The sequence below is a fragment of the Podarcis gaigeae genome (genome assembly GCF_964106915.1).
Source record: "Podarcis gaigeae genome assembly, chromosome: 4".
NCBI classification, from domain to species: domain Eukaryota; kingdom Metazoa; phylum Chordata; class Lepidosauria; order Squamata; family Lacertidae; genus Podarcis; species Podarcis gaigeae.
Window position 1 is genome coordinate 98128234 of NC_139677.1, and position 13916 is coordinate 98142149.

General features: G+C 50.0%; 1 protein-coding gene across 2 annotated transcripts in view; it reads left to right on the forward strand.

Moving 5' to 3' along the window:
* The first annotated feature begins 1115 nt into the window (after nucleotides 1-1115).
* PAK1 (p21 (RAC1) activated kinase 1) overlaps nucleotides 1116-13916 on the forward strand; it is a 98331-nt gene continuing 85530 nt past the window's right edge. For both annotated transcript variants that reach the window (XM_083736837.1, XM_083736836.1), the window contains exon 1: nucleotides 1116-1768. The gene's annotated coding sequence lies outside the window, so the exon portion shown is untranslated. The remainder of the gene's footprint in view (nucleotides 1769-13916) is intronic.

Below are 13916 nucleotides of genomic sequence, written 5' to 3' on the forward strand. Positions count from 1 at the left end.
TCGGTCGGCCCCAGCCCCCCTCCATCGCTGGGTGAGGCAACGTGTGTGGCAAGCGAAGAGCTATATCAGGAACAAGGGGGTAAGAAAGATGGACGTCGGGATCCTGGGAATCCTGCCGCCTGAGGCACTTTCTCCTCATGGGTGGACCGGTCCTGACAGATCACACACATTAGGCTGGACACATGTAGGCAGGCCTCTGCTTGATGCATGTGAAAACAGATGCTGGACTAAATAAAAAAACTGTCCAGTAGCACCTTAAAAAGGTAAAGGGACCCCTGACCATTAGGTCAAGTCGTGACCGACTCTGGGGTTGCGGCGCTCATCTCGCTTTATTGGCCGAGGGAGCCAGCATACAGCTTCTGGGTCATGTGGCCAGAATGACTAAGCCGCTTCTGGTGAACTAGAGCAGTGCATGGAAACGTCGTTTACCTTCCCGCCAGAGTGGTACCTATTTATCTACTTGCACCTTGACGTGCTTTCGAACTGCTAGGTTGGCAGGAACAGGGACTGAGCAACAGCTCACCCTGTCGTGGTGATATGAACCGCCAGCCTTCTGATCGGCAAGTCCTAGGCTCTGTGGTTTAACCCACAGTGCCACCCGTGTCCCAATAGTAGAACCTTAGAGACCAACTAAATACCGGTATGTTCTGGGTACTGTATAAGCTTTCGTGTGCAGGCACACTGCTGGACTAGATGGGGTACTGGTCTGATCCAACAGGCGAGTCCTAAGCTCTCTTTTTCAATTTTTTCTTACTTCTGTACTTCAACGTGTAAATTTACTCTCAAGGAAACTTTCTTTAATAAGGAAACCACAACCTGGCTGGTCAGTATTTCCCAGGAACTGCATTTTGTGTGAAATGTACTCACTTCTTATTTCCCCCTGTGTTTGGCTGTTTAAACTCTTGAGCTACCCGTGTGCTGTATTTCCCTTTCCCCTGTTTAATTCCTTAGTGAACGCTTGTGCCTGCATGATAGATGAATGACCGCGTGACCTTCCCCAGCCGTATTTGCGTGCCTATAAGGCAGCGTTGATCTTGCTGAGAATGGAGGCGTTGTATGTTGAGATTCCTGCATTTCAGCGGGTTGGACTAGATGACCCCAGGGTCCCTCCCAACCCTACAAATCTATGTCTATGAATGAAGGTCCCCCTCTCTCTTTCTCATATTCCAATTGATTCCCATTTCCGCCGATCGATCCCCGAAGCTCTCTCCCAGCGAAATCCCCCGCCGTGCGTAATTACGCTTCGCCATCGCTGATCCTGACGCTTCCACCGGGAAATCATGACGGTGCGTTTCTCCTCTCCAAACTTTCCCCGGCGCTTTGCCGGCCGGCGCAGCCCTTTTGGCTACGAGCTCCCCTCCTTCTCGGCACGCTTCCGACCCCACCTCCCCGTCCGGCCTCCCTACCTCCTGAATAAAGGCGACGGCGCCGAGCAGGACACCTCCCGCAGCCATAGGAGAGAGGCGGGGCCGAGGGAGGCGAGCCAATGGGCGAGGCGGGGGTAGGTGGCCACGGGGGCGGGCGCTGCCGCAGTCCTCGGGTGGGCAAGGTAGGAGCAGGCGGAGGCTGGCCGGCCGCTCTGACAATAGGGGCGGGCCGAGGGCACGACGCGGCTGGGCGGGCGGCCTCGCCTCGCTGCGGAGCGCCGGCCGAGGGATCGCCAGCCGGAGCAGCCGCGGAGAGGAAGGCGGAGGAGAGGAAAGCCATCTCGGCTGCGCGCCCGCCTGGCCGGCTTGCAGCAACAGCAGGAGGAGGCGGGGAGAAGCCGGTAAGTCCCCTTAGCGCGATGCCACCAGCCGCACACGCGGAAGCAGCCGCAGAGCCAGCGCTGCTCCGACCAGCCGCGTCTCCAAATTCCCAGGCGCGCGCCGGCGCTGCGCTCCGGGCGCTGCCAAGTTTGCGCCTTCGTCGGCAAGAGTTCCTTCTCTCTCGCTCGCTCTTTTTCGCAGCGGGAAGGGCGAGGACGAAAGGGATCCTCCTGGTGAAGTTTTTTTTTTTTGGGGGGGGGGGTCCGATTAATTTTTTTGGGGGGGGGCGTTGCGTGGTGCATCTGCCGCACCAAAACAAGAAGGACACGACTGTATCGCCCTTCCTGAAAGGGCCGGTTCTCGTTCTTCTGCATTTCATAGAATCCCAGGTTTCCCCGCCCCCCCCAGGTGGGGGGGTGTGCGCACATGAAATTGATTTTCACACACACACGCCCCCACGCGAAAAAGGCACCTATGGAATTAGAAAAGGCGCTCGGCAGAATGCTTCCTTGTCTGAATGCAAAGCTGAACGTTTTGTTTGCCCACCTCTCCACGCCCCCTTCCCCAAATAAGCAAATAAGAAGATCTGCCCCCCCCCCCGAAAGTGGATGGTGATGGGCCGCCTCCGTGTCCCTTCCATTCAAAAGAATCTCCGCTCCTTCGATGGGCCATTTAACAAAGGGACTCGACTCTGGGCTGCCGGCGCCCCTCCTTTTTTCCCAGGCTGAGTTGAGGACTCCTTGCCTCCGGTGGGAGGATGGGGGCCGGCGGGTGTGTGAAGCACCTGGCTCCTTTTATCTGCCATCCGCTTGAGGAATTTAACAGCCCCCCTCCCACAACAAAGGCTTTTAAAATTGTTTGGGAGGCTTAACAGTACAATTCTCAGAAGTATGTCCACCGCTCCCAATACAATTAGGTTCATTGGGACTTACTCCCTGGGAAGTGTCTTTGGGGTGGCATGCTCAGCATAAATGCAATTTTTGCAGAACTGCTGAAATGTTTAGTTCCCCCTTTAAAAAAAAATCAGTTTTGTTTTGCTTTGGTATAATTGCAATGTGCTTTGGACACTGGAAGAAGAGGGTCAGAGTTAAATTTCCCTAGCATCTCAGGGAACAGGATGAAACAAAAGTTGATCTCTTTTGTCCAAAGCTCTAAAGTATTAGGGGGGTGGGTAGGTGTGAGTGAAATTTCCCAGCCTAGCCTTTTTTGGGGGGGGTGGGTGGGAGAATCTTCTCCAAATAACAAACCAGGGCTCTTATTTTCTAATTGCCCCTGTGCACCCTGGGGTATTTCTGGTGCTGGTGGGATTGCATACTCAATATTGCTTAATGCAAATTGATTGCGACTTAGTATGCCTTAAGGGACGAGGGTGGCGCTGTGGGTTAAACCACAGAGCCTAGGGCTTACCGATCGGAAGGTCAGCGGTTTGAATCCCCGCAACAGGGTGAGCTCCCGTTACTCGGTCGAAGCTCCTGCCAACCTAGCAGTTTGAAAGCACGTCAAAGTGCAAGTAGATAAATAGGTACCGCTCTGGTGGGAAGCTAAACGGCGTTTTCGTGCGCTGCTCTGGTTCGCCAGAAGTGGCTTAGTCATGCTGGGCACATGACCCGGAAGCTGTACACTGGCTCCTTTGGCCAATAAAGCTAGATGAGCGCTGCAACCCCAGAGTTGGCCACGACTGAACCTAATGGTCAGGGGTCCCTTTACCTTTAGTATACCTTAATCTTTTTGTTGACCGCAAAATCACTGGTATGGTGAGTTGGTTTTTTTTAATGCATTACTTTGCCCTTTGGAGGTGTTGATTCAGATCTGCCTGCAGATCCCTTGATGACTGCAACATGATGACTCGCATGGGGGAATGAGGCATCACAGAGCAGACCTTTATACTGTATTGGCCAACCACTCTGTTTCTCAGTGGAGGCAGTTCACACATCTGAGCAATGTACATTTCACATGTGAACTAGACTTGATGCTTTACTGGCTAAGGGAGCTATTTACCTTCCTGCCGGAGCGGTACCTAGTTATCTACATGCACTTTGACGTGCTTTCGAACTGCTAGGTTGGCAGGAACAGGGACTGAGCAACAGGAGCTCACCCCGTTGCGGGGATTCGAACTGCCAACCTTCTGATCGGCAAGCCCTAGGCTTTGTGGTTTAGACCACAGCGCCACCCGCGTCCCCTCCCAAATTGAATAGGATGCGCCAACACAATACTATGTAGGCTGGTGCTTCCACTTCCATAGCTGAGTGGTGGAGAGGTGCTTTGCATTCAGAAGGTCCCCTGCTCATTCCCTGGTATCCCCAGGTAGAGGGAGAAGGATCAGGTAGGTGGTGGGTAAGGCTGTGCTTCGATACTTTGGAGAGCTGCTTTCAGTTAGAATAAACTGAGCCTGGGTTAGATGGACCAGTGGCCTGACCCACTTTTTGTCGTTCTCGTTGGCACCGTATGTCTCGAGGCGCCTCCAGGGTTGAAGCCAAACCGCTGCCTTTGCAGCACAGAAATGATCTCCTTGGGGCACAAGCCTGGGCAGTGTGTATGGAGGCCCAGACGACAAGACCCCTCTTTCGGCCTCACTGATATGGTCCAAAGAAAAGCCGGGCAAGATGTTTGGCACCAGCTTTGCTGTGGGAGTCGCCAGGAGGCGGCATACAAGGTGCCATCCAACTGTTTTAGGGACTCCACTGGATTTGTGTAGCCTTTAATTAGCTGGAAGAAGCATTTTACAGGAATACGTACCTTGGATCTGAAAGCCTTGCGAGTCAAACATTTTGGCTCCCGAATGCTGCAAACCTGGAAGTGAATGTTCTGGTTTGCGAACATTCTTTGGAACCTGAAATTCCGGCACAGCTTCCGTGGCTTCTGATTGGCTGCAGGAGCTTCTTGCAGCCAATTGGAAGCCACGCCTTTGTTTCCAAACGTTTTGGAAGTTGAACAGACTTCCGGAACAGCTTCCATTCGGAAAGGCAAGAAATGGATAATTTCTGAGCATCAGATCAGTAATGATTTCCCCCAGCGTTCCTCTTCATCTCTCTCTCTCTCTCTCTCTCTCTCTCTCTCTCTCTGTGTGTGTGTGTGTGTGTGTGCTTAGTGGAAATACTTTCAGGAGAAGCCCTGGATTCCCTTCAAATTCGAGTAGCTCAGGCTTTGCGGGTGCCTTGTGACCAACCGTCTGTGGCAGCGCATGATTCCTGGGAAGGGTTTGTGTGCGCATTGTTTTATCCAGTTGGGGTCATCTTGCCTAAATGCCCTGGGTCAGTTTCCCCCACTGCTGCTGCGGAGAAGGAGGGGGGAATTGGGAGTGCAGAGATGGATCGTGCTCTTTCTGCAGGGCAGAACTCTATAGAGGGCATTCACTTTCAGAAAGGGATCCTCACCAAGAGGTTTCTTCTCTATTGAAGGCATTGTTCGCCATCCCTCAATGCAAAGTGTCGGGAATCGTGATCTTTGCTCCCGTTAATGGCCCCTGCAACCGTCCAATAATGCCAGCGTCTTCGGTGCTGGCAAAACAGAGCTGCAGCCCACGCATTTCCTCTGGGTTCAACTGAGCTTTTATGGGGAATTGGTTTGCACTAAGATAAAAAGGAGCAGAAGGCTGTTTCAGCACATGGCCTGAGTTTCCTGTAGGCAATCACAGCCAGCCCATCATATGAAAAACAAGATTTCAGAGCCATCTTATCAAAAATGGCAACTAGACATTCCGTTTTGACAATTGCAACTTTGGTTTAAGGGGCCATTTGGTACCTAGCTAATATATCTTCAGCTTCTTACGTTACTTTAAACCTCACCTCGTGTGTCATACCCCGAGTTCAAATCTCGCCTCTTCCCAGAAATGAGTCTCTATGCTATACAGGACCCTTTTTTTTTTAAAAAAAAAAAAAGCTTCAAGCTACTTCCTTTTCAGCGAAAGGGAGTTAATCACAGGGGTGCCTGATGGGTTGTTAAAGCCGTGAATGAAATAAACGGCCTTTATTCTGAAAGCCCTTAAAGACCTAATGGGAGGCTGGCCGGCCGCTCTGTTGGACACAAGGATCCTGATTGTGAGTGTACAATTTCTAATGATGTGTTTTAACAAGAACCATGTGTGATTTGAAAACATGCCAGAATAACCCCAAACGAGCCACGCTCCTCTATTCTTTTTCGTCCGCCCGCTCCTCATGCCGCCACCCCCTGACTAATGCCGGCCCACACACCATCTCGAAAACCCATGTTCCAAATTGCATGATTCCAAACACCTAATTTTTTTTTTTAAGTGATGCTGCAACCATGTCCTTTTCAACACCTCCTTTGTCTGAAACGGATTACACAACCGCTAGGGTTAGAAGTACACAAACTCACTGTGCAGGCTGTTTTGCTTCCCCGAGAAACCTGTACACAGCAGGGGTTAACGTTTAACCTGCCCCACCCTGCCCAATGACCCGGGCCAGAATGACAGACTATCAGTGCTTAAGGGAAGCAAGCCCTTGTTTGCAGCTTTGAGCAACTGAAAGGCGAGATGTGATAGGCCTCTGTGGGTTCGGGATCCAGGCCTCTTGCACACCTGTGGTTGTGCACTGCAATCTGGAACCCAGCTGGGGATCTGGTATCAGTAGATCAGTGCCTGGGCTGTTCAGCTTCAGGCTGTGGGTGGGAGTTCACAAGACTGACTGCGTCTCCTTGCAGAGGTTTTCCCCACACAGAGGAAAGTAGCATGTCTGGGAGAAAGCTAGGCTACAGCCCTTCTACCTGATATGCCAATACGACTTCTTGGTTCCTGAAATTCCTTCCGATTAATATAATATAATATAATATAATATAATATAATATAATATAATATAATATAATATAATATAATATAATATAAATGGTCTCGGCCCAGTATACTTGAAGGAGCGTCTCCTCCCCCATCATTCTGCCCAGACACTGAGGTCCAGCTCCGAGGGCCTTCTGGCGGTTCCCTCATTGCGAGAAGTGAGGTTACAGGGAACCAGGCAGAGGGCCTTCTCGGTAGTGGCACCCGCCCTGTGGAATGCCCTCCGATCAGATGTCAGAGAGATAAACAATTACCTGACATTCAGAAGCCCTGTTTAGGGAAGTTTTTAATGTGTGACATTTTAGTGTATTTTTTGTCTTTGTTGGAAGCCACCCAGAGTGCCTGGGGAAACGCAGCCAGATGGGTAGGGTACAAATAATAAATTATGATGATGATGAAGAAGAATAGAATTCTACAGGATGTGTTACTCGTGTGTGAAAATAGTCCCGATCCAAGGATCCCCAGGCATGCACCTCCAGATGGTGGCGACATCAGGCGCCATTCTGGCACCTGGGCATCTTCACTTGGTGAAGCCAATAGCGAGGTACAAATTTCGAACACTGTGCAGTTTGTTATGGGTGCTGAGAGTTATTAGGTAAAGGGACCCCAGACCTTTAGGTCCAGTCATGGCCGACTCTAGGGTTGTGGCGCTCATCTCACTTTATTTGCTGAGGAAGCCGGCGTACAGCTTCCGGGTCATGTGGCCAGCATGACTAAGCCGCTTCTGGCGAACCAGAGCAGCGCATGGAAACGCCGTTTACCTTCTCGCCACAGCGGTACCTATTTATTTACTTGCACTTTGACATGCTTTTGAACTGCTAGGTTGGCAGGAGCCGGGACTGAGCAATGGGAGCTCACCCTATCGTGGGGATTTGAACCGCCAACCTTCTGATCAGCAAGCCCTATGCTCTGTGGTTTAACCCACAGTGCCACCCGCGTCAGACTGAGAGTTATTAGGAGATCTCTGTTTGCCTCCCACAGCTAGAATCCCCATACAGTGGTACCTTGGGTTACATACGCTTCAGGTTACATACGCTTCATGTTACAGACTCCGCTAACCCAGAAATACTGCTTCAGGTTAAGAACTTTGCTTCAGGATGAGAACAGAAATCGTGCTCCGGTGGCGCAACAGCAGCAGGAGACCCCATTAGCTAAAGTGGTGCTTCAGGTTAAGAACAGTTTCAGGTTAAGAACTGACCTCCGGAATGAATTAAGTACGTAACCAGAGGTACCACTGTACTATTTTGGGGGGACAGGGGGAACAGTTTCAGGTTAAGAACAGACCTCCGGAACGAATTAAGTACTTAACCTGAGGTACCACTGTACTGGTTTAACAATCCATTTCTCTTCCCAGGGAACCCAGAAGCCACGATAGATCACATCCACACAATACATTTAAAGCACTAAGTCCTAAGAGGAGCAATTGAAAGAGCTGGGTAGGAGGATCTCCAGGCATGTACCTCCAGATGGTGGAGACGTAAGGCACCATCCTGGCACCCGGGCATCTTCGCTTGGTCGCAAGTGGCTGGTAGCCAGGTGCAAGAATGCTCCTGGGAGGAGTGGGAGATTAAGGCGGACATAATTGGCTGCCTTCAAATTTTTGAAGGGCTGTCGCTCGGAAGATGAAACAGGCCTGTCCTCTCTTGCTCCAAGTGAGCAGCACGAGATCCAGTGGGTGGAGATTGGGGCCAAACAGATTTTGGCGAAAGATTGGAAGGTACTTCCTGGTGGCAGGAGCTTCTTGATAGTGGAACAGGTTGTACCAGGAGTGGGCGAGCTCTCCTTCCTGGTAAGTACTTAAGGTGAAAGCCAGGTGGCCATCTGCCAGGGATTCTGGAATTTGCTTCTTGTGCTGCAGATCCTGCAATCTGCATGTGGTTGGACATCGTGACGTCCAAGGTACTTTCCAAGGTGCTTTGGGGGAAAGGCCATAGCTCAGTGGCACAACATCTGCCTTGTAAGCCTCTTCTCAGGTTCGATCCCCAGCTTCTCCAGGAAGGGCAACATCTAGATATATTGTTTGTTGTTTAGTTGTTTAGTCGTGTCCGACTCTTCGTGACTCCTGTCTTCTGGCACACTCCTGTCTTCCACGGCCTCCTGCAGTTTGGTCAAACTCATGCTGGTAGCTTCGAGAACACTGTCCAACCATCTCGTCCTCTGTCGTCCCCTTCTCCTTTTGCCCTCCATCTTTCCCAACATCAGGGTCTTTTCCAGGGAGTCTTCTCTTCTCATGAGGTGGCCAAAGTCTTGGAGCCTCAGCTTCAGGATCTATCCTTCCAGTGAGCACTCAGGGCTGATTTCCTTCAGAATGGATAGGTTTGATCTTCTTGCAGTCCATGGGACTCTCAAGAGTCTCCTCCAGCACCATAATTCAAAAGCATCAATCCTTCGGCGATCAGCCTTCTTTATGGTCCAGCTCTCGCTTCCATACATCACTACTGGGAAAACCAGAGCTTTAACTATACGGACCTTTGTTGGCAAGGTGATGTCTCTGCTTTTTAAGATGCTGTCCAGGTTTGTCGTTGCTTTTCTCCCAAGAAGCATCTAGATATATCACCACGTAAACTTTGCAATATACCCATATATCATGATGTCTGAAATAAGCATGGGGCTATGTAGAGGCATTGGCTGGTTTCGTATTTGCTGTTACTTCGGGATTCTTACGAACACCCATATCAGCTTTGAAAAGTCCATCCTGCCATCTTGACTCAAAATGATGTCCAGTTTTATCCAGATGTGGGCAACAGCTGATCTTACGAACTGTCTTGCAAAATTTGGTTACGACATCCTCAGAGGTATCCAAGTAGTAGATTTGGGCTGGCAGTACACAAGCAAACATGTATTTGCTTGTGTATATGTTGTGCAGCCAAGATGCATCTAATCCAGGGATAGACTGATTCCGTTGGCTGAATTCCCACATGTTGGCACTGGGTAGGCCAGAAGCCAAAGGGGGTGTGTCTCCTTTTCTGTCCCCTCCCTGCCCCCCCCAGCTGCCATGGAACGGACAGAGTATTCTTTCCAGAGATCAGACCTGATTTCTTACCAAAGGCTGCATACAACGTCCTGATCTAATCCGCTGCCCAGATTCAGTTTTGTATATCATTTTTAGATGTTCAGATTCTAAGTATGCATAGGGAGGTTGAGCAGCTGACTTAAGTCTCAATGTATGCATGGTCATTAGAATATACGTGCATGGAAAGCACTCTGTATGTGGCCAGGAACCCAGCAGTAGGGGCTCCCTATAGATGCCCCAACCCACATGTTTCCCATATGCCCTGCCCCACTGTCTGTTTGCTGTAAACCAGGGGTCAGCAAACTTTTTCAGCAGGGGGCCAGTCCCCTGTCCCTCAGAACTTGTGGGGGGCCGGACTATATTTTGAAAAATAATAATAATGAATGCATTTCTATGCCCCACAAATAACCCAGAGATGCATTTTGAATAAAAGCACACATTCTATTCGTGTAAAAATACCGGGCAGGCCCCACAAATCACCCAGAGATGCATTTTATATAAAAGGGCACATTCTACGCATGTAAAAACACGCTGATTCCCGGACCGTCCGCGGGCTGGATTGAGAAGGCGATTCGGCTGGATCCGGCCCCCAGGCCTTAGTTTGCCTACCCACACACTCTGGACATACCCAGCAAGGGCTCCTGTAGAAATCTGAAGAATTCTAGGGTAAGTTTGTATAAGCGAAACAATTTTTTTAAAGGAAGGGGAATAGGGGCACAGACTTAGCAGGGGGTGTCCCTTGCAAATCGAGACCGCTGGAGCGCTTGACATAAGTTGCAGCAGCTTCCCTGTGGGTGTTCTGAGTCCCTCTTTTCCCCCTGGTGCCTGTCAGTTGCAATTCCACTGCGAAAAGAGGACTGTCCAACTCTTAAGGCTTGTGGACAGAGGCACTCTGGTGGGAGCCTTGGGTATATCACCTGCTTGAGTGGCTCTTTGTGACATTCCTTCCCCTTCTCAACGCTGTAGCAAATCTGCCCATTTCCATCAAAGATCATTCAGTTTGGTTCTTCAAGATCAGTTCATGCGGGATGCTCAGCGTGGATCAAAGACTTGCAGCTTTGGCTTGCTGCTTCCTATCGATAGCCTTAATTAGGATTGCTCTTTATTTTTACGGAGTGACATAGAGGTCCGGTTTTCCTGGCAGTGATTTTTTCTGCATCGGCGGGGGAATTGGACTAGATGACTTCTGAGGTTCCTCCTCTAGTGACGCTCCTCTGTCAGCGCTCACAAAACTTTAGGAGGTGGAGGGCGGGGGGGTAGGAACTTGCCCCTAGGACCGTACAATCTAAAAAGCCTTCACCTATTCCCCCATTGGGGACGCAGGTGGAGCTGTGGGTTAAACCACAGAGCCTAGGACTTGCCGATCAGAAGGTTGGTGGTTCGAATCCCCACGATGGGGTGAGCTCCCGTTGCTCGGTCCCTGCTCCTGTCAACCTAGCAGTACAAAAGCACGAAGTGCAAGTAGATAAATAGGTACCTCTCCGGCGGGAAGCTAAACGGCGTTTCCGTGCGCTGCTTTGGTTTGCCAGAAGTGTCTTAATCTTGCTGGCCACATGACCCGGAAGCTGTACGCTGGCCAATAAAGTGAGATGAGCACCACAACCACAGAGTCGGTCACGACTGGACCTAGTGGTCAGGGGTCCCTTTACCTTTTTTCCCCCCACTGGAGCCTTTTAAGGGGCCTTTGGATGAAGGGTGTTATACAGTGGTACCTCCGGTTATGAACTTAATTTGTTCCGGAGGTCTGTTCTTAAGCCGAAACCATTCTTAACATGAGATGCGCTTTCGCTAATGGAGCCTTCTGCTGCCGCCGCGCTGACTTCTCCCTGTGTCTCAGGGCAAAGGTTGCAACTAGGGGCATCTACTTCCGGGTTAACGGGTCGCATTAGCCAAACCATTCATAAGGGGGACAGTACATAACATGAGTTTCCACTGTACAGATTTGATCATCATCAACAACATATTGCCAACTCTTATTACCCGTTGGTGAGCTGCCACCTACACTCTCATATGCCTCCTTGATTTATAGCAGTAGTGGCCAAACTCGGCCCCCCCCCAATGTTTTGGGACTACAATTCCCATCATCCCTGTCCACTGGCTCTGTTAGCTAGGGATGATGGGAGTTGTAGTCCCAAAAACATCTGGAGGGCCAAGTGTGGTCACCACTGATAGGATCCTAAACCACTGCTTGATGCGAACAGACACCCAGGGCTAGAGCATCTGTCTGTGGGTCCCCAGACGTTGTTGGACTACAACTCCCATCATCCCTGAGCTCTTGCTAGGTAGCTAGGGGTGTTGGGAGTTGTAGTTCAACAACATCTGGGGACCCACGGGTAGAGAAAGGCTGGAACTGGTGCTTGAAGGCCTTCAGCCAAAGAGAGTCCACCTTTCATACAGGAGAGAAATTAGAATCTTTGGGTACGCTCTGCAATATTTCTGCTGTTCAGCGAATGGTTTTAGGGCCATAATTCCTGACTTGATCAGCTACTGTGCTGTTAAGGAAGGAATAGCTGGCTGGAGCAAATGTTTCATTAAAGTGCTTCTCCATGCTAGAGATTTCTTGCTCTCTCTATAATTTATTGCTCTGGCTCAATCAGCCTGTGCTGGAGATGGTTAATGCTGCATCAGACGTAACAGCGGTTATAAGAGGCTGAGCCATAAACCTCTCTCATCTTTTTATTCCTATCTGCAACATGGGATAATAACGCTAGATTGCCTTACAGGGTGGTTGTAAGGATTATTAAGACAGCAGATGTTTTTGACACTCAAAGTGTGTTTTGAATGCAAGTAGCAGCACTTATTCCAGAGCTGCTGAAGAGTGACCCATCGTTGGAGGGAGACTGTTGTCTCTCTGCAAGAGTTGCTGCTCTGGCTTCTGTAACTGTTGCTTCTGTGTTTTGGGTATGTGGCTGGATCACTTGGTTACGCCTAGTTCAGAGATACAGCCAGCTGGCACTCAGAGGAGGCTTCATGGTTTTATCTCTGAGTTGCATTCGTAGCTCTCCATATCTTGGTAAAGACACTCGTGCAGAAACACGGGAGAGACTCGCCTCACCAGAACACGGGAAGAGCTCTGTTGCGTCGGACCAAAGGCACCTTTAGCACTCCTTTTCTGCAGTGGCCAAGGAGATGCTTCCAGAAAGCCCAGAAGCCGGGTGTGAAAGCAATAGCTTTCATAGAAGTTTTTTGTTACTAGCATGGGTCCAGTTGCAACCACGTAGCCCCTCCAGCTTGCTTAAACAGGTCAGCAGATGAGCTTTATCTCTCTTCTTTTTCTCCAGGGAATACATACTTCACCCCTACATCCTCAGTTATTTCCTACGACGAGCCTGCGAGGTAGGTTAAGAGACCGTGACTGACTCCAGGGTCACCTATTGAGCTTCCTGGCTGAGTGGGGACTTGAACCCTGATCTCCCAGGTCCTAGTCCGACACTCTAACCACTAAACCACACAGGCTCCCTAGAGTCCTTCTGCTATGGGGCAGCTGTATAAATTAAGTACAGTGGTAGTTCCGGTTGCAAATGGGATGTGTTTTGGAGTCCGGCTGCATCCCAAGAAATTCGCAACCGGAGGACCGCTTCTGCGCATGTGTGCAGCGCAGTTTAGCACTTCTGCGCATGCACGCTTGGCGAAACCCAGAAAAATACTTCTGGGTTTGTCGCGTTCGCATCCTGAAGATTACATATCCAGAGGGATACGTAAGCGGAGGTACGACTAGGTAAATAAATATGGGGATAGCAAAATGTCCCTTTGAGAAGGATCTGAAAGACTTTCCTGGAAGCTTGAATTCATTTTATTTTGTTTTATTTGGTGTTTCAATTTGTTGTAAACCAGTTTGAGTTTTTCTCTTTAAAATATAAAGAGGTATAGAAATGAAACGCGGGTGGCAGGACGCAGGTGGCGCTGTGGGTTAAACCACAGAGCCTAGGGCTTGCTGATCAGAAGGTCAGTGGTTCAAATCCCCACGACGCGGTGAGCTCCCATTGCTCAGTCGCGGCTCCTGCCAACCTAGCAGTTCAAAAGCACGTCAAAGTGCAAATAGATAAATAGGTCCCGCTCCAGCGGGAAGGTAAACGGCGTTTCTGTGCGCTGCTCTGGTTCGCCAGAAGTGGCTTAGTCATGCTGGCCACATGACCCGGAAGCTGTACGCCGGCTTCCTCGGCACATAAAGTGATATGAGCGCCACAACCCTAGAGTCGGCCTCGACTGGACCTAAAGGTCAGGGTCCCTTTACCTAATAACTCTCTTTTTTTATCAAATTTTTTATTAAATTTTTCCATAAAAACTCCAATCATACAAATTTCCACATCACATATTTTAACTTATTCGACCTCCCTCAACTTCTCTGACAATCATTCGTAGTTAA